This window comes from Hipposideros armiger, unplaced genomic scaffold (genome assembly GCF_001890085.2).
Source record: "Hipposideros armiger isolate ML-2016 unplaced genomic scaffold, ASM189008v1 scaffold_160, whole genome shotgun sequence".
Taxonomy (NCBI): domain Eukaryota; kingdom Metazoa; phylum Chordata; class Mammalia; order Chiroptera; family Hipposideridae; genus Hipposideros; species Hipposideros armiger.
This window is the reverse complement of record NW_017731510.1, coordinates 2,226,999-2,254,000: the sequence shown is the minus strand read 5'-3', so window position 1 is coordinate 2,254,000 and position 27,002 is coordinate 2,226,999. Positions and strand designations below refer to the sequence as shown.

The following is a 27,002-nucleotide window of genomic DNA, read 5'->3' as shown; positions in this document are numbered from 1 at the left end:
GTATCCAGAACAGTGTTCCCTTCATCACAGTGTAGGAAGTGCTAAATTGGAGGAGTACCTGAGTCTCTTGTAAGTCTTCTGTCTCATCGCTATTTCTAGCTTTTTCAGTTAAACAAAGTCCACTAAAAGAAATGGTGAAAAAACAAATCAAACAAAATGAGCTAAACAAAAAAGTGTAGGACAAAGCTGACTTCATTCAAGCCTTGCTAGGGGAATAATAATAACCATGCTTATGCTAATAATAATAATAATAATAATAATAATAATAATAATAATAATAATATTGAGTTGTTGGAAAAGTCATGACACATGTTTGAAACAGATGGCACTAGTTCATTTTTGGAAGTACTAGAGTCATTCTCATCTATGTTATTGCTGTGTCATTTGACAGCTTACAGTTCTAGCTTCATTCTAAAAAAAAAATTGAGCAATTTGGTTGAGTTTTGGAGATTTTACAAGTTGAAGATGGAAGACCAAACTGTGCATTTTTGTCATATTTTACTGTTTTACTTCCATAAAGGGAAGAACGCACATCAAGATTGTGAAAAGTTGCATAAAGTTTACAGTGACAATGCTCTACAAGAACGTCAGTGCCAACGATGGTTCACGACATTCCATGCTGGTGATTTTGATCTCAACGATGCTCCTCGGTCAGGGAGGACCACCGAGGTTGATGATGACAAAATAAAGGCATTGATCGAGTCAAACCCAAGTTACACGACACTAGAAATTGCAGAAACATCAAACATTCATCATTCAAATGTTCATGACCACCTGAAGAAGCTGGAATACATAAGCAAGCTAGATACTTTGGGTCCCGCATGAACTCTAAGAAGTTCATTTGATGGCACATATAAACATCTGCAACATGCTCATTAGACGTGAGGAAAACAATCCTTTTTTGAAGTGACTGATAACTGGTGATGAGAAGTGGATTGTTTACAACAATGTGGTGTGCAAATGGTCTTGGTCCCGACGTGATGATTCACTTCAAACAACATCGAAAGCAGACATTCATCAGAGGAAGGTTATGCTCTCAGTGTGGTGGGATTTTAAAGGTGTTGTGTTTTTCAAGCTCCTACCAAGGAACCAAACAATCAGTTCGAATGTATATTGTCGGCAATTGGACAGTTTGAATGAATCCATCTTCCAGAAACCTCCAGAGCTTGTTAATTGTAAAGTAGTTGTGTTCCATTGTGACAATGCGAGACCACACACAAGTTTGATCACCTGTCAAAAATTATTGGAGCTTGAATGGGATGTGTTGCTACAGCCACCATATTCGCCTGACCTTGAGCCGTCAGACTTCCACTTGTTTTGCTCTCTTCAAAACTCCTTGCATGGTATAACATTCAATTCAGATGAGACTGTAAATCAGCACCTTGTTCAGTTTTTTTGCAAATAAAGACAGGTTCTTCTATGAACGAGGAATTACGAAGCTTACTGAAAAATGGCAAAAGGTTATTGAACAAAATGGGCAATATATCATTGATTGATCTTTGTCTTTATATAAATAAATGACCTTTGAAAAACATAGACAAAAGACGTCATGACTTTTCTGACAACCCAATAATACCAAACCAAGAAAAAGATCCAGGTATCACAGCAGACTCCAAATGAATGATAGATTAGTAGAACTCGGACTCAAATTCTGATCATAAACTATCTATGTGTGACACACTGGACAAAGTGCTTAAACCTCAGTAAAATGGACATATCAAGGCCTTCACTAATTAGGGTTAAATGAGACAATGTACAAATGCACCAACTACAGTGCATGGTGTGGCCATCCTGCAGAATTCCGACATATTTGGTTACTTTCCAGCCCTCCCTGGTCTCTGGAGAACAGAGGAGCTAGGAGGGTGGGGAGGGTAAGGGAGTGAAACAGAAATCAAAGAGAGGTCATCTTGATGCTGCATTACAAGGTAATAAGTGAATATGCTTAGTTTATAGTCCTAAGGCAGAAAAATGAACAAGGGAGGAAGAGCACCGGGGGAACCAATGGAAGCATTCAGGGCACAGTCACAGAAGGGTAACCCCACAAACCAACTGGAATCTCATGCAAGAAAGGGGAGAGAGAGAGAAAACCTCCTCCAAGGTTGGCACCAGGGTTTACGAATGCAATGGGAAGAGCATCAGCTCGTAGGGCCTGAAATGAAGTTATATTTGCACTCTGAAAAACAGAGTTTTCAGAGTTTGTGTTAATAGTAGTCACTTTCCAATAACACAATGGGGACTAACTTCACAGCAGTTCCAGGTCACACTTCTACTCGCCCATGTATGTGCTAGTCACACATTTCTACAACACCCATGAAATGGGTGCCATGAGGATGCCTAATCTACCTAAACTGCACAGCTGTGGAAGCGGCATGAGATAGATGACAAGACAGATGTGGTCTGTTCACTGTGCAGCCAGGTGACCCGGGACACAGCAGTCCCCTTCTCACAGACTCACATATTTCACCTGCACAGTTTTCAATCATCTCGAATGTCTGTGAACAATAAATAGTGTGACGTAATCCTGACCACTTTAAACGTCCTTTCTCTCTCTAAGGCAGGGACATTTTATCTGTCCACCTCATGGATCAAATATCCTAAGTTATCCTGAAAAGTAATATGACCTTGAAATATTGGTGGCTTTAACTCAAGATGCGAGGCTCAGTGTAGACAGACTAGTGGATAAGACATTGCTGCCACCTTTACCTTTAAAATTAAACAGGTAATATTCTTAGCCAGGTATTGTGCTAGGCGCCTTACATTTGGATGGGTAGGTCCATGAGGCAGATGCCCCCATTTCATACAGGAGAAAATGCAGGACTCTAGTCCATTCCTTGATGAAGCGCCACAGCGGTGGAGCCAAGGTTCAAAGCCAGGAGTTTCCCTTCACATCCTATTCCGTGTGTTGCTATAGCTTCTAAGTTGGTTCACACCATAATTCAGATATTGTTAAATTCTAAACAATAATAATGTATTAGTAATAAATAACTGTTACTTATTAATAATAAAGAAATAAACACTTCCTTAAGAAATAACAGACAGTATTTCAAGTTTTGACATGTGATAAAGACATTTGTATAAGATAGGCTACGGTCTGAACTAACTCTGACGCAGCAAATGGTCTGTGACAGACCAGGCAAGTGCGAGCTGAGAGCACGAAAGGACCTTGCACATGAGCTAGCCCTCACCATGCCTGCCCTGGAGCTGGAGAACCTCAAGGTGTGGGGAGCCACGTGTGGCAATCACGGCCACGTACCACATACCACATACCAGGGGTGGGCTGTGACACAGGAACCAGAACACGAGAGCCGCAACTCCAGATCCGGGGTCTGGTCAATTTAAGATTTCTGTCTGCGGTGGTGTCTGATATGCAGACCTTGCAGAGTTAATGTTCTCCCCATAATGGGCAAATGGGTAGGAAATTACAAAGGAGAGCATATTCCCGGTGCTTTGTCATACTTGAGGAAATGAAAGGCTTTAAGCATATCTGGCTTGAATAAATATTTTCTCTATAAAAGTTAATCTATGATTATATTTAATGTGAAATATTATATAGAAAAACATCCCATGTGTTTTTGTTGCTGGAGGATACTTTATAGTTTGTGTTTTATTACTGGTCCCCTGCTTAAGTCTGAAAAGTTCCCTCTGGGGGAGTTTATTCTGGATAATGGCTGACTTTAGCCATAAGCATTTCCAGTCATTTAGGACACCAGTTCTCATGTTGTCCAACAGCCTACAATATTTGCTTTTCACTTTTGTAAATACACCATGTGGGGGTTCCTTGGGCCTTGGCAGGAGAGCCTACAAATTACACTGACAGAAGCACTTCCCTGATTGTCCATAGCATTTGCGGGGTAACTCACTTTGTGAAAACAAACAAAATAAAAAAAGTTCTCAACTTCTCCCTAATGTTCCAATGTAGAACACAATGTTTCTGAGACAATCAAAATTTGTCACGTAAGGTCTGAGCTTGAACATTTTTCAACTTTCATTGTTTATCTTGAAAACTCAGGTGACTTTTCCATTCTCTGTCATACCGTAGTTACGTTAATTTACATGTAAATGCTTCCCTCTGAGAGATGAGGAAAGAAATGTACCTCAAGGTATGTTATGTTTTCTCTGTGGCTTCGCTCACCCTGTTTCTACATTACATGCATATACACACTGTACCCCAGTTGGAGAAGGATGTGGACAAGATATTAGAGAGACCAGGGACTACACTAAAAATCAAGACAAAAAAAAAAGAGGTTGAAATGTATATGGCCACATATCCATCCAGCCTCCTCTTTCTCATCGGGGGTGTTCTTAACCACCGTCCCTCTGAAGCCTCCCAGCATGCCAGCCATGTTGCTGGATATTTCCACCAGGCCCTTGGAAGTCCAGCCTTCTTCTCATGAAAAGGACTCCTTGGAATTAATCAAATAATTCCTATGTCCTTTCAAGCCAGCTACGGTCAGCTGAATAACAGCCTCCCAAATGTGTCCACGTCCTAATCCCTGGGACCTGTAAATGTCGCCATGTATGGCAAGAAAAGGAACTTTGAAGATATAATTAAGGTAAGGGTCTTGAGATGGAGAGTTTGTCTGGGATTATCTGAGTGGGCTCTAAATGTAATCACAAATGGCCATAGAGGACGATTTTTCTACAGAAGAGAAGATGGCAACGTGATAACAGAAAGAGACAAAGTGATGCATTTTGAAGATGGAAGAGGGGGCCACAAGCCAAAGGAGTTATTACCTAAAGGAATATTTCAGAATTCAGCACCCACCAGAAACTGGAAAAGGCAAGGAAACAGGTTTCCCCCTGGAGCCTCCGGAACTTCAAGAGAATAAATTGGTGTTGTTTTAAGCTACTAAATTTGTGACAATTTGTTACACGGCACTAGGAAACTACCACCCCCACCTTCCAGGTGTCCTCCAGGCCCATCACCACCATGCTTCATACATTTAGTTACAGGGATGCCTGTGGTGGTGCTACTGGTTCCTTCTACCTTCTCAAAGACAAGCTCATGTGCCTTAGTTCATGTGCAACAAAACATTACAATCTGTTTTATACAAATTAGAAAATTATCGTCTTTGGAAAATAATTCTCTTAAAGAATTTCTTTAAATAATAAATACCACAGATGCATTTGAAATAAATACGTCCAAAATATTTTACCTGAGCTTCCTATTAAACATACTCATATTTCTATTGTATCTACACACTGAAGGCGAACACAAATGTTCAGCAATAGTGACTGTTTGCTTGTCAGGTTACTTTTCCTGTCTGAGCTTCAGTTACTTCCCTGCGAATGAAATAAAGCACACATATAAAACCCTCAGCATCATTCCTGGGACATAATGACTGCCCCAGGTGTGCTGGTATTGGTGTCATCGCCATAGTGTGTGACGTTTAGCCATAAGGCCGGTCATAAGACTGACCATGTGTGGTCCTTATGGATATATGGCTTAAAACTCACCAGATTGATCTATAAGCCAGAAGAGAAATCAGTCTGATTTCTTCCTAGTCTTACCACATGTGGACTCACCCCCATTTCCCCCTTTGGCTAGAAACATCTTCAGGCCACAAGAAACAAGAAAGTAATTGACAATGCATCAACTGAAAGAGACGTGAGGAGCCGCCCTCCTGTGAAAACAGGGGCACAGCGAGGCTGAAGTAAGCAGTAGGATGAGACACACAGATGCTGGGTTGGAAGCAGTGTCCAGCAGTTAACTGAGCTCACAGGCAATGTCCTGGAAAACTAAACTCGAAAGCATTCAGCTAGCCAGGGCAGGCTAGCATGATCTGCTCAAAGGAAGAGGTGGGTCCCCAGGCGGGTCTCCCTGGATTTGTCAGGGAGTCATCTACAGGAGCCTGGCTACCCCAATCGGACACAGCTTTGTATCGACAGCACAGAGTAACAAGAGCTCTGAGAAGCTGGTTTCACTTGCTCCTCAATCCTTGCCCCACATCCACAGGGCAGAAGGTCCCTTGGTGTCCTGGCCGCTGGTCTTCGGTCCCTCAGGTCTAAGGATGCTCACCTCTGAGGGTCAGAGTCAGCACACACTGAAGTTTGGGTCTGAAAAAAAATCTCAGATCCCATATTACTCAACTGTCACCATTCCTACCCCTGATCTACAAGATGGGCATGAAGCTCCTCACTCAGACTTTGCCCCAAATCTCTGGGTCAATCCTCCCTGATAAGTGAGGAGCCTTACCCAGATCAGGGAGGACAAGAAGTGGAAGGTAAAATGGCTGAGAAAAATTGGAGAATTAAGGGAAAGTTTTTTGTTGGTTGTTTTTTGGTTTTTTTGCAGTGCTGGGCTGTTTTTGTTCCTGTGCTCCTCCTGTTGGCAAAGGAGGGATGTTTCTCCAGGTGAACAATGGCCTTCAAAGAGGTGACATAATAGAGATGCCAGCATTTATCACAGCTTCCACAGAGTGCTTGTCTACAGACTCGATGACCTGATAGATGGTAGACCCTGGGAGGCAGGGGATCGGCCTGCATGGGTTGATGTTTCATCTCAGTTCCTAGCACAAGGCCTGCTGCATAAAACACACATCAATCGCTCTGCTTGCTGGGAACACATGTTTCTTTCACGCACCTAGAAACCGGGACAGACAGCGGTTTTCTGGGCTTGGTCCAGGATACAATGAACCTGGGTCTTATATTGATTGTCCTTACCTGACTGCCCAGACTCTGTGGACTGAAACTCTAGTTGTCCATCCTATGATACCGTAGGACACGGTCTGGTTTTCATCCTCGTTTCCATTCTTCACATAAGATATTCCCACCAAAAGGGAAATGAATAACAGCCATGTGTCTCTCTTTCCTACTTGCAGGAAATGACCCGAGGACTAGATGCTGCCTGTGTAGGCTATGGGACTATCAGAAGTCAATGTGAATTGTTAATATGGAGAAATAGCTGCAGATGCTGAGCTCTTAAGGGAGTTATAATTCATAAAGTTTATAATTCATAAATTCAGTTTTAATAACTTATATTGCCTTGAGCTGTGACTTTCGCACCCCTCAGATCCTCATTCACAATTCAACATTGAGAAATTTAAGTGTTACCCAAGGTTTCGGGTTCAGCCTCTTTCTCTACCTGTTTACTCTTTCCCTGACTGACCTCCTCCACAAGTCACATTTCTACAGCTCATATCAGCCATGTAACAATCGTAACTCTACCCCCAGGCTAGAGATTTCTCCCAAATGCTAGGTATTTACTCCCAAATACCTTCTGGAAATGCCTGACCATTGTCCCAAAACTCTCTCATATGCAACATGACTGTCTTAGTTTTCTTTTGTGACACAACAAATCATTACAAATGTTAGCAGCATAAAATAGCATCTACTTATTAGTTCACAACAGTATAGGTCAGGAGTCCAGGTATGGCACGACTGGGTTCTCTGCTCAGGGTCTCCTAAGGTTAAAGCCAAGGTGTCGGCCAGGCTTCTCATCTGGAGTTTGGCATCCTCTTCCATGCTCAAGTAGCTGTGGCAAATTCAGGTCCTTGCAGTTGTAGGAGTGAGGTCCTCATTTTTATGCAGGGCCCCTCCCGGCTCCTAGAGGCCATCTACATTCCTTATCATGTGGTCCCCTGCATCTTCAAACCAGCAACAGCCCATCAAATCCTACTCATATTTTAAATCTCTGACTCCCCTATCTCTAATCTCCAGACTCAGACTTAAAGTGTTCCCGTAAGTCAGGTCCACTCAGATAATCTCCTTTTCTTAAAGCCAATTGTGCCATAAAATATACCTAATCATGGAAGCAAACTCATCTGATTCCCAGTCTCAGGGGACATGCAGGGGGTGCCCCACAGTGGGTGGGGAATGCCGCCCAGCACAGTGGAGACACGCAAACTCATTTCCTCCATTCTTCACTACCCCAGACAGCGCTCACCACAGCCTCTGTGGAAATGGGCAAAACTGTCCAGCTACAGAGACCTAGAGATAGAAACTGAAAACTAACAAAACAACCAGCTGGATGTTATTGAAAAGGAATACAGAAAAGCCCAAGGTAAAGGGGTGAAATAAGATGTGCCAGGCAGATTCTAACTAAAAGAAACTCATAGCCAAATTAACATAAGATTTAAGACTGTAAGGCAAAAAAAGAAAACATGAAAGAAAGAAAGAGAGAGAGAGAGAGAGAGAGAGAGAGAGAGAGAGAGAGAGAGAGAGAGAGAGAGAGAGAGAGAGAGAGAGAGAGAGAGAGAGAGAGAGAGAGAGAGAGCAAGAAAGAAAGAAAGAAAGAGAGAAAGAAAGAGAGAGAGAAAGAAAGAGAGAGAGAGAAAGAAAGAAAGAAAGAAAAGAAAGAAAGAAAGAAAGAAAGAAAGAAAGAAAGAAAGAAAGAAAGAAAGAAAGCGCTGTCAAAAGTTAAGAAAGTCATCTAATTAGCAAGTCAAGAAATATAAAATTGGAACAAGGAGATGAGCCATTTCACACTTGCAAGGTTGGTAAGATTAAAACACCTTAAAAATACATGTTTTGAAAAAAAATACATGTTTTGGCAAGGATGTAATCTGGGGTAACTTTTATAAACTGCTGTCAATTCACTTAAGAATATAATTTTGCATTATCTAGTGAAGTTGAAAATGCACATTGCCCACTACCAAGCAAGTCTACTTCCAAGTATAATACCCTGGAAAAATATCTGCATGTGTGCATAAGGTGACATTTACTGTTTCTCCACCCCACTGTGTGCAATAATACAAATCTGGCGGCAAGCCAAATGTCTACTGACAGGAGAATAATAAAATAAGTGGTGATATTCATATGGAACTTTATGTAGCAGCTACATGAGTTAACATGGGTTAAACGCAAACAACCTTGAACAAAATAAGCCATATCACAGTACAATTCCATTTACTCCATATTCAAATACGTGCATAGGAGAGCAACCTGATTCATAGACAGGTAGGAACTATGAAGGGAAGCCAATGAATGACAAAACAAAATGAATGAGAGTAGTTACCTCTGTAGGATAGAAAGGGGGGTGTGATCTTAGGTACAGGGGGGCTTTCAACAGCATTGGTAAGGTTTGGTTTCTTGGCCGGGGAGTGAAAAAAAAGTAGCTATTTTATGGTGGCTCTTACACGTGATGTGCATTTTTGGTATGTACAGACTAAAGTCAAACTAGAAACAAATGTGAAGTAGTAAGTTAGTGCCAAGTGTGTGTTGATAATACATGCTGAAAGAGCGGGAATGACGTCCATTCCATCTGGCAAAAAGAAGGGAAGAGAAGAATTGTAGGAGCAAAGGCTCAGGACTATGACATTGCACAGCATGTGCAGGTTACAATAAATACACCAGGCTCATTGGGCAGAAAGTCTGTATAAAAGACTGGAACACAAGGCTGAGGCCAACACCACAGTGCTTGTAATCTCAGTGAAATGCAGACACCACCCTATAGGAAACAGGGAGCCCCCTGAGGGCTTGGTCACGCAAGTTCTAGGACCAACCAGTACTTTAGTAAGGCTCCTGGGTGGCAGCCTCCATGGAGGCCTAGGAAGCAAAAGGGACTAGTGCCACTGCCATCGAAAAGGAGGGGGAAATTAACTAAGGAGGCCACGTGGGAACGGAGGACAGCACCGCGGGGGCTCAGAGCCTGCGGCGCCCACAGTGAGATCCCACATCACACCCACTGAGATGGCTATAATGAAAAAGTCACATAACATATCATGCCATGTAACAGCAAGTGTGGGTGTGGATGTGCAGAAACACTGCTGGAGGGAATGTGAAATGGTGCCGCCACTGCAGAAAACAGTCTGACAGCTCCTCAGAAAGTCAAGCACACAGTTCCCATGGACCCCGCAATTCCACTCCTCAGTGTAATTCTCCCAAGAGAAATGGAAACATAGGTCCACACAAACCTGTACGTGGATGTTGATAGCAGCATTATTCGCCATAGGCGGAAGGTAGAAAGAACCCAGAAGGTAGAAAGAACCCAGGTAGAAAGAACTGGTGAGTGGATAAACAAAATGTGTTTTATCCATACAATGGAGTATTATTCCTCCTTACCCAGGAATGAAATGCTGATACATGCTATGATGAGTATAAACCCTGAAAAAATTATCCTCAGTGAAAGAAGCCAGTCACAAAAGACCACATGTCCTCTGATTCTATTTACATGAAATGTCTAGACTAGGCAAATCCATAGAGATGGAACGTGGATGAGTGGTGGCTGAGGGCTTGGAGTTGAGGCTGTTCAAGTGTGCATTTTGAGGGAATGAAAAGGTTTTAAAATTGACTGTGATGACAGTTGTACATATCTGTGAATATACTAAATGCCACTGAATGGGTACACCTAAATGGCTGAATTATTTGGTATATACATTGTATCTCAATAAAGTTATTACTTAAATTTTTTTATAAGACAGTGCCCATGGCTTGGCTCACACAGAGCTGAGACATCTACTTCTAGTTCTAGCACAAGGTCCAGCCCTGCGACATGGTGTTTAACTTGCCTCCTTTGGGTTGGGATGAGGATTTAATAAGAAAAGGTACATATAGTTCCCAGTGGAGGCCCCGTAGCACAGTTTGCAGAAGGCTGAATAGATGAAAAAGGAATGTTAGACTTAAAAGTAAGAATTAACAAGCATCAAGAACTGCTAATGGGGAATGGTCTGGAGGAGGAAGAAGGGGAAATGCAAAAGGTTCTGAGGATGCACATGGAGCAACCGTCATCAGCAACATCTCAACATTATCCCAGCAAAAACTCAGTGAGGCGGCAAATGTTCTCGCCTGGGAATAACATGTCTGCCTGTCTCTCCACCTGGTTACCTTACCAACTGGTTTTTTCCCTTTAAGAGGCAACCTTCACCTCACCTTCAGAGCTGTTGGGTCAGCTCTTCTCACTAACTGTCCACACAGACCCAGAAAGTCTACAGCATCCTAGAAAAACCCATTTGGTAGTTCGAAAGAGTTGATTATGCCAAAGCACCAGTTCACGCGATCTTCCTTCTCCTTTATGACCCGGCCAATTAAAATGGGCCATCCCTGAAGGAGCACGAGCCGCTGTCCAACCACAGAGGTGCGATGCTGTGCAGCTGTTTGATTTTGGAAGAAACGAAAGGGGAAGCCATTCAAAATGAAAGCCTGGAGCCAAACCATGAAGTCTTTCTCGGGCATTGAGTTGGAGTCACGGAATCTAAGTGCTTAGCTGAGGATGCCCAAGGTGAAAAGCATTCACAGGCATGAACCTATGAGCCTTTCACACAAGTTTTAATTGAAAGAGGCAGAAAAAGGGACAAGTCTTCTGAAAACTTGAAATACACAGAAAATGTCACTGGATGTCCGTGTGTGTGCATGGATGTTTTAACACATGAACAGGGGCCCATTCCCTTTTATCCCTCTGCCATTTTGCACCAGCTTTATTTGCCTGTCTTTTCATTCATTCATTCATTCATTCATTCATTCATTCATTCATTCATTCAGTTCTAATTAATGCCAAAAGCCAGTTACAACAGAAAACACTCCCAACCTTCATTGGTCACTAAATAAAAGAGCACATTTCTAAAACATTACTTCTAACCAACTTCTTAAAAATTCAATTTAAAACAATTTACTGGTGTTTTAAACTTTCATTGTTATTCTTGGCTAAAAACCCCTTTTCTTTCTGATTCACATTGTGTCTCAGGAGGCTAGGCCTATATACTGGTGTTCTTGAAGGATGTTTCCTAGATTGCTGCTGCTTCTTTAGCATTATCTTTATTTTTTTAGTAAATATTAATTTTTGTAGCTCATTGTGAAAAACAAAATCCATATTCTTCCAGGCACAACAGATTGGCAGCAAAATAACAGCAAATGGGCTCTCAGCTTTATATAGAAGTTACCTTCCATAACTACAAAAGTGATAAACAGGTAAGAAAAACCAAGAGATTCAGAATAATAAGTCAATAAAAAAGGAAGCATGTCAAAAAATGAACAGTAAATGAAAAACTACTTATTTATACATTTAGTCATTTAAATTTCTTCTGAACCTAAGTCTCTGAGATATTAAAATATTCCTTAATAAATTTTCTCATTCGAGAGTTGCTCCAACTCAAGGAATTACACAAATGCTCAATTTTAAAATAGCTGCTGTACTTCATCATTATGACAAAAAAGTGGTCTCAATCCACCTTTCCTAATGTCACTATCCTACTCTAAAAAATAGCACAACACCACGCAAATTAAAACCCAGTGACCTAATCAGCTCCAACACTGAGTGAATAAAGTGCTAGGGTACATACGATGTAATTTAGGACTAGGCCACCTACACCAGGCCCGAGAGGCCTCCTGCCATCTGTTCCATCTAACGCCCAGGTATGTACATGCAATATTGTTTCCTTTTCCTTGTTATCCTGGACTTTTAAGTGCTCATAAAAGTATATACATCATGTAGTAAGAGGAAGAAAATTAAAATGCCAAAGAGAAGCGACCTTAATTTCAACTCTTAAATCTAACATGTGTGCATTAGGTTCTTGCCACACCATAAGGAACTGTTAACCGAGCACATGTTATAATACTAGGGTCAATTATACAAAGAATAATGCTCAGGTTAGGGCTTATCTCTCAAAAAGGAAGCATAGCCACCAAAAGATAGTCACACATTATACAGAGTCAGTGAGATGGGAAATTTATTTCATATTTTTGGGCAGTTTTCCTTTGAAATTTTCTTCATTAAATATTTCACTAGAAGTATTATAAATAAAAGGCTTCCAAATTGGAAACAAAGAACTAAAACTGTCATTATTTTTTTTCTAAAAACTTTCATTTTTAGAGAACCCGAAAGAGTCCATAAAAAATCTTTTAGAATTGATGAGTTTAGTAAAGTAGCAGGTTAAAAATTACTGTTCAGAAATCAGTTGTATTTTTATACACCAACAATGAACTATCAGAAAGAGAAATTCAGAAAACAATCCCATTAACAACTGCATAAAAAAATGCTTAGGAATAAAATTAACAAAGGAGGTAAATTGCACTGTGTTGTACAGCTGAAACTAATTTTAAAAAATGTTTATTTCACAATAAAAAATAAAAAACCAAACCAAACAAAACAAAAAACAAAGCAAAACAAACAAACAAACAAACAAAGGAAGTAAAAGACCTGTTCTCAGAATATTTAAGACATTGAAGGAAGAAACTGAAGAAGATACAAATAAATGGATGTATACACTATGTTCATGGATAGGAAGAATTGACATAGTTACAATGTCCATATTACCCAAGCAATCTATAGATTCAATGAAATCCCTATCAAAACACCAATAGCATTTTTCACATAACTAAAACAAATAACCCTAAAATTTATATGGAACCACAAAAGGCCCCAAATAGCAAAGGCGATCTTGAGAAAGAACAAGGTTGGAGATAGCACTCTACCTGATATCAAACTAAACTACAAGGCTATAGTAATCAAAAGAGCATGGCACTGGCATAAAAACAAACACATAGATCCATGAAACAGAACAGAGAAACCCATGCCTATATGGTCATTTAATCTATGACAAAGAACACAAGAACATTCAGTGGGGTAAAGACAGTCTCTTCAATAAATGGTATTGGGAAAACTGCACAGATACATGCAAAAAAAATGAAAGTGGACCACCTTCTTACTCCATATACAAGAATAAACTCAAAATGTAAAACCTGAAACCATAAAACTCCTAGAAGAAAACTTTGGCATTATGCTTAGTAATATTTTTTTTCTGATGCATCTCTTCAGGCAAGAGAAACAAAAGAAAAAAAAATAAAGAAATGGTAGTACATCAAACTAAAAGGTTTTTGCACAGCAAAGGAAACCATCAACAAAACGAAAAGACAACATACTGAATGGGAGAAGATATTTGCCAATGATACATCTGATAAGCACTTAATAGCCAAAATTTATAAAGAACTCATACAACTCAACACCAAAAAAATTAATAATAACAATCCAATTAAAAAATGGGCAGAGGATCTGAATAGACATTTCTTCAAAGATGACATACAGATGGTCAACAGACATATGAAAAGATGCTCAACATTACTAATCATCAGGGAAATGCAAATAAAAACCACAATGAGATACCACCTCACACCTGCCAGAATGGTATCATCAAGAAATCAACAAACAAGTGTTGGCGAGGATGTGGAGAAAAGGGAACTCTAGTGCACTGCTGGTGGGATTGCAAATTGGTGCAGCCACTATGGAAAGCAGTTTGGAGGTTTCTTAAAAAATTAAAAATAGAATTACCTTATGACCCAGCAACTCCACTTCTGGTTATTTATCTGAAGAAATCCAAAATAGTAATTCAAAAAGATACATTCACACTTATGTTCACTGCAGTGCTATTTATAATAGCCAAGATATGGAGGCAACTTAAGTGTCCATTAATAGACAACTGAGTAAAGAAGAGGTGGTACATATATATAATGGAATATTACTCAGCCATAAAAAATGAAATCTTAACCATTTGTGGTAACATGGATGGACCTAGAGGGGGTATTATGTTACATGAAATAAGTCAAACAGAAAGAGACAAATACCATACGATCTCACTTATATATGGACTCTAAAGAACAAAACAAACAAAAACAAAAAAACAAAACAGAAACAGATTCATAGATACAGCAAACAAAATGATGGCTGCCAGATGAGAGGGGGTTTGGGGGGCAGAGTGCAAAAGGTAAAGGGATTAAGAAGTACAAATTGGTAATTACAAAATAATCAAGGGGATGCAAAGTACAGTATAGGGAATATAGTCAATAATATTGTAATAACTATATATAGTGCCAGGTGGGTACTAGACTAATTGGGAAAATCACTTCATAAATTATATAAATGTTTAACCATTATGCTGTACACCTGAAACTAATATAAAATAATATTGAATGCCAACTGTAATTGAAAAAAATAGAACTATTATAGATAATATATCGTTCCTTCAATCTTTAGATATGTTTTGAAAAGAAGAGCTCAACAAAGGAATTCATTTAATTAGTAAAAGTCACCATTATTTATCAAACTTCATAATTTTGTGATCTATGGCTCCCTAAGCTTTGGTTTTGTCTGATCGTGGTGTGGCGGTATGTGTCTTAGAAGGATTTTAGAGCAGCACATGAAATAATGCCTGAAAAATGCTCAGCAGAGAGACCAATTTCAGCATTCAATAGCTATCATTACCCTCAAATACGAAATCCTTGACTCCATTCTTGACAATTCCCTCTTCTTCACTGTTACCTTTCATATTTGATTATTGTTCTCCATTATACTTGTATATCTAGAACTCCCTCAAATATGTTCATTTCTCTTCACTTTCTTAATCCAAGCTACTCTGATCTGATTTACTATGAATGAATGAGATGAATGAATGAACGAATGAATGGCCATTGTTTTCGTCCATCAGTCTCTGGCAATGCTGCCAGCAGTTGGATGCACACATTAAGTGAAAGCTCACAGCTTACAGTAGCATGTATGGGGCAATGACAACTAAAGACCTCTTTCTTTCCAGAAGAGACTGTTGACCCGACTCCATTCTACCTACCTTGTGTGTGACTTGGCATGTTCAACCCAAGTGTGGAGACATATTTGAAACAAAACAAGAAACAAACAAACAAGCATGTCAAGTTTTACATGTTCAACATCCACATAGTTTATAATATATAATATATAATCACTCTGTTTCTTCTTTCAGAATTTGAAATCAACGTGTTTGTTTTTTTGTTTATCCTGTTAGATTTGTATCCTCATCCTCAGTACCTATATGAGACCAGAGCTATGTCTGACTACCTTGTTCCAGTGCCTAGGATAATGTTTAACACATGACGAGAGATACATAAATACTTGTCACATCGATCTCCCCTCCTTTACACCATTCTCCATACCACTAGTTAGAGTGATCTTTTAAAAATACAAATCTGGCCAAGGTCATTCAATGTGGGAACAAACGGCCTGTCAACAAATGGTGTCGGGATGACTGGATGTGCAAAAGAATGAAACAGGACCCTTACATCACACCATATATAAAAATTAACTCAAAATGGACCAAAGACTCAAATATAAGAGCTAAACTGTAAAGCTATTAGAAGACAATAGAAGAGTAAATCTTCACGACCTTGGATCAGGCAGTGGCTTCTTAGCCAGAACACCAAAAGTATAACCAACCAAAGAACAAGGGGGACAAATTGGGTTTCATTAAATTTAGAGATGTTTGTGCTTCAAACAGTGCCACCAAAAAGTGAAAAGACAACCTAAAGAATGGAAGAAAATATTTGCAAATCATATGTCTGAGAAGATACGTGCATCCAGAGTATCTAAAGAACTCTTACATATCAACAATAAAAAGACAACTCAACTAAAAAATGGGCAAAGTATTTCTCAAGAATATATACAAATGGCCAATCAGCACATGAAAAGATGTTCAACATCATTAGTCATCAGAGAAATGCAAATCAAAACCACAGAGAGATACCACTTCACACCCACTAGGATAGCTATAATAAAAAAGACAACAAGTGTGGTAAAATTGAAACTCTCATACATTGCTAGTGGGGGATGTAAAAATAAAGCAGTCACTTTAGAAAATAGTCTAGCAGTTCCTCAAAAGGTTAAACACAGAGTAACCATATGACCCAGCAATTCCTCTCTTAGGTATGTACTCAGACTGCTGAAAGTATCCATCCATATAAAACCTTGTACCTGAAGGTTCATAGAAGCATTATTCATAACAGTCAAAAAGTGTAAACAACCCAAATGTCTACCAACTAACGAATAGATAAACAACATGTGGGATAGCGGTACAATGGAGTATTATTATTCAGCAATAAAAAGAAGTGAAATGCTACAACATGGATGACTCTTGAGAACACCATGCTAAGCGAAAGAAGCCAGGCACAAAAGACCACATATGGTGTAATTCCATTTATGTGGAATGCCCAGCATAGGCAAATCTAGAGAGACGGAAAGTAGACTGCTTGTTGCCTAGGGCTGGGAGGGTGGGGTCGGGGGAGGAAGGTGGTGAAAACTGGGAGTGACCAATAAGTACAGGGATTTTGGGGGAGATGATAAAAATGTTCTAACATGGACTGTGGTGACAGTTGCACTATCAGTGAATATTACTAAAAATGTTAAATCGTACACTTCAAATGCATAAATTATATGGTATGTAAATCTATCTCAGTAAAACTATTTAAAAAATACGCCTCTGATCACATCATTCCTTAGTTAAAAAATGTCAAACATTTCACATGGTGCTGAAGATCAAGTCCAAATTCCAACACGACTTACAGATTGTACGCAAGTTGGCCTTGTTTCTCCAGCCTCATCTTGCATCACTGTCCTCAAAACAATGCACAGATACAGGAATTGCTCAATAAACAGTAGCCTGATTTTATGATAGCATTCCATGATATCTAGGTGTAAACAATACCAATCATCCTTGGGATGAGAATGAGAGAACAAACTATAAGTTATGTAACTTTTAAAGGCAGCCTTTACCCAAATTTCCAGTCAGTGCTCCCCCCCCCCCTATTGTCCAAGTGGAGATCCGACGAGCACCCTGCACTCAGAATTACATGCTTTCTGGTTCCTCCAAGAGCTTATATTCTCTTACATGGACGTCAATTTCCTACATGTAGGTAGCCCAGAGCACACAGGCAAAAAGCAGGGAAGCGGGTGCCCTGAATCAGAACAAGGATGAGAGGAGGAAAGGGCTGCTTGACTCTGATACCAGAGCATTTTCGTTTCCATTGTTGTATCGTCAGTGTTCTCAGCAGAACTGCAGTAACTGTCAGGAGAAGGGAGTCGTTTAGGGAGCGCATCACACCGTTCATTCACCCTCACACATTTACTGAGCACTCACTGCCATTGGTTCAGGCCCTAAGGATGAAGCAGAGGACAAAAGACAAAATGCCCGCTTCCACGGAACATTCTGTTGGGTGGAGACAGACGATCAATAATTAAAACAAGAGCATAGTACATCGGGTAGTGATAAGTGCTCTCAAGGAAAATGGAGCTAAGGAAAGAGGAAGGGTCACCAACTTGGCCAGCTATTTGAGGTCAGCCTCACTAAGGGCAGAGGCCGGGACCAAGTGAGCGTGTTTGCCATGTGGCGTCTGAGGGCAAGGCAAGGGACAGATCCAGGCCCTAACAGTCCTGAGCTCGCAGCCTGCTGGAGAGTCTGCCCCAGGAACAGAAAGGAGTTGTGTGGCTGCCACCTAAGCAAGGGGGAGCAGCATCCCACCAAGGCCTTTACATTTTACTCTCAGAGAGGAGAAACCACTAGAAGGTTTTAGCAGAGGCATCAGCTTCTCTTTAAACCACACTCTGAGCTAATCAAAGCTGATCAGTGTGGCCACAGAAACCTACATCTGCCTACAGCATTAGAGAAGCCAGTATACTTATAATCAAATATATACTGGGGTGCCAAAAATATGCATACAAGTGGATACTTTAGTCAGCGTTGCTCAGGCAGTAGTTCGCCGTTATCAGAAGTGTCTGGATGCTGATGGGAACCACTTTGAGCACCTCTTGTAATTGCAGAAGTCAAACGTGATTTGTATTCATCTTTTGTTATCAGTATACATTGAGTATTACAATTTTAACACAGTTTTTCTTTCTTAAAATTTGTATACGTTTTTTGGGCACCCTCTGTATATAGGATGTAAAGTACACAGGATGTAAAGTACAGGACAGGAAATAGAGTCAATGGAATTGTAACAGCTATATACAGTGTCAGAGGAGTAGTATATTGGGGGGTATCACTTTGTGAGGGGAGTAAATGTCTAACCACTATGCTGTTTTGTACACCTGAAACTAATTTCAAAAATGAGAAAAAGATTGAAGTACAATTTAAACTATAGATAACTTGACCATAATCACCACTTTGATTCTAAATTTTAGCTATATCATGTTAGTAAAACAAAAACCTATAAAATTGCATTTTACTTAAATAAAAATAATAATTCAATCTACCTAGGATCAAAAGCATCTGTATATTGAAACACAAGGGACTGGATGGTAAATTCGTAATTCATTGTACAAGACACACAGTTTTCACTGTCCTGCTCGCTCTTCCTCCCGACCAGGAGCCCCACAGAGAGAGGGCTGTGCAGATCCGTTCCCCAGGGTGCTGCCATATCCCGGGACAGACCAGGGGGCCCCAGCGAGGTGTTTGGCAGGAAACATTTCATAACACACCTGTCATCCATTCAGTATATATGCAGATAGATTTCATTTGGATGTTCATCTCAAGAAACATAATGTGACCTACATTTGAAATAATCCTTAGTTAACTTTTAAATTTGCTGCACAACCACAGAAAAAGTACTCAGGTATAAACAAGAAAAAATTATGAATCACTAACAACTACCAAATTCAAGTCGGGCTTTTCTAAAATCTTGACTGACAATCTCAGTTCAGGGCAATGAGATGTTTTTTAATATTTTTCCATATAATATCTTCACGAAAGCTATATCACTCAAAATAATACTGATTACCTTTAGGAGTTTGAAAAGTGGGCTGATATAAATGTATTCTACATCAATATCCTTTCATACATACATGAAGATATGCTTAAACAGTATACTGCCTATAAATTGGTGAAAACTTCTAAGCCAATAAAACGCGCCTCATAGTCCTATCAAACACAACATACTTAAGTGAGAATGATGAAATTTGTTCCATAGAGTTGCAAAATGCCTTTCAAGTTGTAAAGAGAAGAAGCAATTTCTGCTTTTTAAAACTAACTTCGAAACTGAAATATGGAAATAAACTAACAAAGCTGGGAATTTAGTAAAAGAGAAACAGACATCATTTTAGCAAAGGAAGGAATTCTGTACAATAATCACTATCTATATTTTTAGGGATTAAGTTGCTAAACTTATCTTAAGACAAGATACAACAAGTTAATCAGGACAGTTTCAAGGGAAGATTGGTATGGTAAACTAAATACAGTATTAAATTTTTAGTGCCATAAAGATATTCCTTAGTTTTGCTTTTTATCAGATGAAATAACTTATCCTTTGCTGGAATGGCAAAATTTTACATACAAATCACTCCCAGGTTTATTTTGCAAGAGATTTTTTTTAAAGTTATCATCTCCTACTCGTGCAGTTCTCCAGACTATCATTCACCTGCTCTTTTCAATCTTTTTATATATACAAACTCAGAACTGATTAAGGCAACTGCCGCTGATTAAAAACAGCTATAGTGAGAATTTTATTAAACCTAAGCTTAGTCAGCTCAGGCTGGCATAACAAAATACCATAGACTACGTGTCTTAAGCAATAGAAAAGAAAAGGAATTTCTTTTATCATAGATCTGGAGGCCAGGAGTCCAAGATCAGGTGCTGGCCTATTTGGTTTCTGCTGAGAGCCTCCCTCCCAGCTGGCTCTGTGTTCACAGGGCAGAGGGCTCTCAGGTATCTCTCATAATAAGGACACTAATCCTATTGGATCAGGGCCCCACCCTTATGACCTCATTTTACCTTAATTACCTCCTCAAGGCTCTATTTCTGAATACAGTCACATTAGGGGTTAGTGTTTCCACACATGAATTTTAGGAGGTCACAATTAAGTCTGGAATACTTAGTATGAGGTTTACTTTCACTAGTCTTTTGTCTTGGACAAATCACTAAAGGAGTCACTTAGATCTTTTTCATGTATCATCCAGTCCCGTCCAGTCCTCAGTTTCAGCAAACCCATACCATTGGCCTTGCTGCAGGGAGCACATGGAGCCTAGCCAGAATAGGCTTGACACTTAGTAAGTCAGTCTGGCCTCACCCAAAGCTTTGTCTCTTGGTCACCTTGACACAGAGACTGAGTTATGGGGAACCCTTCACCTTCCCCAACATTTCCCCCTGCCCTGCCCTCCTGTCCTGTGTGTGCACCTGGGAAGAGGGGCTTTCTACAAGACTAGGACTCCAGGCCCAGAGTTCTAGAAGCAGGAACACTAACTAATGAAAATCATCTCAACACCTTGAAGGAGAAGACCTCATGGCTCTGTGCACACTGAGAGGAGTTCAAGAACCCTTTCCTCATGGGGGAACTGCTCCATCAGCCCAGGCTCACAAACCTGAAACAGCAGCCAGATAAATACATCTGATTGAAGCAGAACAAGTCGATACAGGAGAGCACATAGTTTGAGAGGCTTCTTATAGATACTGCTTTGTGTGTCAAGAAAATTAACACAGGGAAGGAAGTGCCTCCTGAAAATCAACTACAAAGCATTTGTATTTCCTCCAGCAGTAAAAAAGGGTGACACATTTGTCCCTTCAAAGGAAGATGACAACTTTCTCTAGTGCCCTAGATTGCTTCCTAAAATCTTTTCCTTCTTAAAGCCAGCCTGGTTCATGGGAGAGGAAAGCATTGGCCTCTCTCCCTGTTCAAAAACTTCCATCAGCTGCTGTAAGATGAAAAGGGAGCTCACCTTCTTTAGAAATCTTGTGGTTAGACCAACTCCAAAAATAAAAACTGGAGCGTGCAGCTTTATGAGGTTTTATCTCCAATCAATTCTCAGCTTCTACATGTGCTGTTTTACACATTTTCTAAAGTCATGTCATGTTTAGGCTTTTTTCCACCAGAATGTAAGCTAAGGGGGACTGAGTATGTATCTTTGAGTCTTTCTTTTTCATCCTGCAGCAGCACACACTATAGTGACTGATCAAAAATGGGCATTCCATAAATGCTAGTTATAAAGTAAATAACCAAGGAGCCATCTTCTATAGCTTCAGACAGACTGGCACTGGGGGAGCCCGGACACAGGGGGTATACCTACCCACGTCAGACCTGGAGATTATGCAGTGCCTCAAAATTCTGGAAAGTAATTCCCTCTCCAGTGTCCCCTCTGACATGGCCTGCCTTACAGAGAGTCTTAACGTCTCCCCCATCCTACCAACCGCAACAACATACAGTCAATAAGGGTTACTGGTTTTAACTCTTTAATGACTATGAATCTGTATGGTGGTCCATGCAGGGAATCTGGAATTTTGGTCCCATAGTTGTTTTGAACACTTTCTGTGTGTCATACACAGAACCCCAACTGTGTGTCAGATGCAGGCTCCCACCCTGGCTGAGGCCCTTGCTGTGGCTAAACTGAAGCTCTAAGGGCCTCGTACCTCATGTGCATATTCCCATTTGACCTTCACATGGTTGTCTTCCCCTAACACAGTCAGGCTCTCTGAATCTGCTCAGAACACTTGAGCCCCTCACCTTCACCTTCAAAGTCTTTCCTCATGGGGTCCAGAGTTACACTGCCGAGTTCAAGCCTGGTGTCTGCTCGTTAAAGCTACAGGACCCCCGCAGGCCGCTGGTCCTCTGTGCCTCTGCTCTCCACACTATAAAATTTGGGTAATCCGTGGCCTCTCTCTAGGGATGCCTCAAGGATTCTCAGAGGCAATAGATGTTAAGTGTCTACAGGGGGTCTGGACATAGTGATACTCTGAGTGTTAGTGTCATTATCACTAGTATTTCCCACCAGACAACCGTCAGGTGGAGCTCACTATGCTCCCTCATCTTCTAGACTTTTGGAGCACTTTGCATTGTGAATTTTGCCACCATGTGTCAAAGCTGGGCCTTCCCACCACACTGAGCCCTCTGGAAGCAGGGGTTGTACCATTTCTGCATATTCATCAACCTTCATCAGTAGACACCTGCTGAGCTGGGCCACATGGAAGGGCAGGGCAGCCCTGCAAGCTGCCTGGCGGGGAAGGTGCAGTTATCTGCTCAATCACACTGGCACCAGTTTATTCCACAAAAATAACAGGATCAAACCCATCAGACAAAACAGATCTTAAGTAGGCCTAGAAGATGCTTAAAAGTCCTCTTTTTTTCTCTCCACGCCGTTATGTAAACACATGTGACACTCAATGCAAAGAAATCTTTAACTCAAGTCAGTCTTAAGTAAAACTACAGAATTGCAAGATACCAGCCAGAATCACACTGAAAACTCATGGTAGTTTTGAAATAAAGGAAACACACACAGGACCACAGCAAACCCCTATCTTATTTTTTTTAGCTTCTTTGATTATAAATATTTTAAAACTTTGTGAAATGTTGGTACCAGCCCTAATGCATTCACTATTTATTATTAGGAGTAGCCATGTTTATACTTACATGGGTTAATGTACAATTATGTCTATACAGGAATATAAATCTGGGTCCCAGGTGTCATTAAAGTAAATTAACATCATTCAACAACATTTAATTTTTCCTTTAAAAAAAGACTTCACTTGCCTCCTATACTAATCTTGTATTTGTTCCCAAATTCAATCATTGAAAATTCATATTTTGATGTGAAGCATCAGGGTTTGAAAAAATATGGAACATAGATCTATACTTATATGTGAAATTATCTACAAATAAGCACATGCATTCCTTCACTGTTGTTATTTTCTGTTTTAGGAAAGTATTTCAACATATAGTCATCATGATTTTCTGAAGAGAAAATAAGAACTTAAGATTCAATTATCTGTAAATAGACAAAATATTGTGATAACATAGGAATCCTAATTTCTCAAGCTCTAATACCTTCAAACAACACCTATCCATTAAAACAAATAAAAGTAAGGAAAAATGCACCAATGATTGACAGATGGTTTTAACTTGGCACTTGTATATTTGTGAAAGGATTATCTTCAAGCCAGTATATTTACTTTGGTCTTTAATGATTGGTATGTCCGAGTGGGGAAAGGATACCACTATGAATAACTGCTTAGTAAGAGAAAAATGCTTGCTCTGTTTTTCTCGGATGACCCAGGTGTCAAGATTTTGATGGGATGGTGGGGGAGAGAGTGGCTTTCTGTCTGTCTGTCTGTCTGCCTGCCTCTCCCTCACTTGCTGGCCTGTCAGGAGCTAAGCCACTGGAGACAGTTCAGCCCTGGAACTCTGACAGAGCTCGGTTAGCTGATTAACCAAAAACAACAGAAACCAAATCTTTCAGCAGAAGCGCTCAGTCTCTGCTGACCCAGCAAAGCTCTACAGATGACAGTGGTAATAAAGCTTAGAAATCGCCAGTCATAAAACTCAAACCAACCCAACCCAGGCTTCCAAGACTTGGCAACTTATGTTAGTTCCATCCAACTGACATATCTCCTGTGGACAATTTACCTGTAGCCCTAAGTGGGACTAAATATAAGTATAAAATAAAGAATTCTGAGAAATAAAACACATGAACGCTCCTCTCTTGTCATCTGTTTCCTCTCTAAAGTTGAACCTGAATTGGAGAGGCTCAAAGCAGAGAGACCGTCCTACCATTGCGACATTGATAGGACCTAGAAGACAGTGCATTAAATGAAATAAGTCAGTCACAAGAGCACAAATACTGCATGATTCTTCTTATATGAGGCATCTAAAATAGTCAGAGGCATAGAGGTAGACAATAGAATGGCGGTTACCAGAGGGTGGGAGAAAGGGAAAAAGGGGAGCCATCATTCAATGGGTATAAAGTTACAATTATAATAAGTTATCATAAGAGGCATATAGTGCCTGTAGTTGGCAATGAGGTACTGTGCACTTCAAAATTTATTAAGATGTAGATCTTATGCTAGGTGTTCTTACCATGTCAAAAAAGAGAAGGAGGAGGAGGAGGAGGAGGAGAAGATGAAGATGAAGACAAAGGAGGAGAAGGAGAAGAAGAAGGAGAAGCAGCAGCAGCAGAGGAAGAAGAAAAAAAACCCCAAAGGAACACAAGGAAACTTTTGGAGGTGATAGACATGTTTATTATTACTGGGATTGTGGTGATGGCAGTCCAAACTCTCCAAATTGAATATGCTAATTATGTGCATTTTTTTGACTACCAATTATACCTCAATAAAGCTGGAAAAACCAAAACAAAATGGAGAAGGCTGCAGTCCATATGTAGTTGCTTACGGTGACCTTGGTGCTTCCTGTTCAAAATGGAGAACGGAAAGCTTCCAGGGTGGAGTGCTCCTTATGGTTTTCAGAGTCATAATAGGAATACTGGCTGTCAAAATCAGAAGAGCGAAAGCATCCATAACTCAGAAGGTGATAAATGAGATAAGGTGTCAGATGTATAGACAGGAAAATGGAAAACATAATTTTCTTTGGGACCAATTAATGTAAGAGCTATTTTGCATACTCTCAATCAGAAAGGTGTCAATGTTGTCGGGAGATGTGGAATTTTTTCCTAATCAAAGTTAGCATGACACCTGCTTGTACTAATGAAACACATTCTGAACTACTTCACAGGAAAAAGAACTGAAAGCGCTTTAAGTACAAATACCATCACAAGGCAAGACTTGGGGACATAAATATTCATGACATATGCCACGTGTTTAATTAAGCTCTATTCCTGACTCTTTTCTTTCTGGTTTGTTTTTCTAATAGGAAAGATGCCAACTGTCATGAGCTTCCACCTCAGAATTTTGGACCACAGTTTGACCTAACATTATCCTGTTTCACTTGGCAAGCAGTATTGTCAAAAATGACATGCACCGATGAATTAATCATTCACGAAAGGGGAAGAGGGAAAAACACAGGAAAAAACTTAGAAAGTGACGTCTGTGAGCTCTTCTGGCCTCTCATATAGGTCCCAATGTGTTGAAAGAAGAGTGGATAGATGGAAGATCACACAGACCCTGTTACTGTAATTCTTAGACTAATGTTGTCCATTTTATACCTGAGCTTCTACACAGGCACACAGGTGTGAAGATCACCAACCAAAGGGAACTGCTGCCATGGAAACCACATTTCAGACCTGTTCCGAAGGGCAGTTCTACTAAAGAAGAAAAGTGATAGAACGCCAATTTTATAACTAAAACCCAAAAATTTCCTAAGAGATGTGTTTCTAATCACACAGCATATTGTAATAGAATAAACCTTATAATTAAACGCCCCCGGTAGATGTTTCTGTCATGTTATTATGCCATACATGCCATCTTTTCAGTTTATTTAGAGCATTTTTTCTTTTTGAAAATCTATTTTGCAATTACAGGTGACATATAATAATAAGTTAGTTCCAGGTATACAACATTATGATTAGACATTTACATGGTTTATGAAGTGATCACCCCACTAAGTCTGGTACTCACCTGACACCATGCATAGTTACTACAATATTATTGACTATATTCCCTATGTACTGCAGATTTTCTTAAAAGAGAACTTCCTGGATTCTCAATCTTATACTAAAATATTGGCCTACATTTTATCACATGTACTACATCTCCCTGCCAAATTATTTTGCTAGTTCAGGACACAAGCAACAAAGATGACAGCTTAACTGACTTTTCCATTTCTCACCTGGAGGAGTTATATATAAATAGCAATAATACATAACTTTTAGCTGGAGGGAAATTTAAAATATCAGAAATCCCCAATAGTCAAAAGCTGATCTTGCAGAATGATTGATGTAAATTATTTCCTGCAATATTTATTTAAGATGAAAATAGTCCCTCACTTACAAAGATAAGTCATCATCAAAATTAGCTTGATTTCAAAAAGTTTCATAAAATGCTTTTTTTTGGGTTTTTTTCCCTAAGCTAGAAATAATTACCTAGAAAGGGATTTTTTTTCCTACTTTGGATTAATACTCTGAAGTCTCCAATATGCCGATCTTTACAATGGTTACCATAAGCCATTTTTTATATGCTACAAAATCGACATCAATAGATTTTTCGTTCTAGAGAAATACTGGTAAAACCTGTGAGTGATAAAACATTTTTTAAACTTTGGGCTTTTGAAAATTACTTTCATTCAACATTACTTCTGAGCACACTCATCTTTAGCAGAGTAACAATAAGGCCAGTTAGGACCAAACAAAATTGCTTAAATAATAGCATGCATTTTAGAGCTAAACAAACCAACAAAACCTTTCTAAAAAAAGAATTCTACCTTACAACATTATTAATTATATTCCTTGAACTGTCTTTCATGTCCCTGTGGCAATATTGTAGTTGCGTATTTATGCTGTCTCGTCCCTTCCCCTTCTCCCTCATCCCCACTAACTAACAGCCATCAGTTGTTCCTCTATATCTCTGAGACCACTTCTGTTTACTTTCCTCGTTCATTCAGTTTTTTAGATTCCACATATAAGTGAA

The 27,002-nt window shown here is 39.8% G+C and overlaps 1 protein-coding gene across 7 annotated transcripts in view; it reads right to left on the bottom strand.

Annotated features, from left to right (window-relative positions):
- Window positions 1-27,002, bottom strand: part of ATP8A2 (ATPase phospholipid transporting 8A2) — a 624,797-nt gene that overhangs the window by 282,336 nt on the left and 315,459 nt on the right. The window lies entirely within an intron of this gene.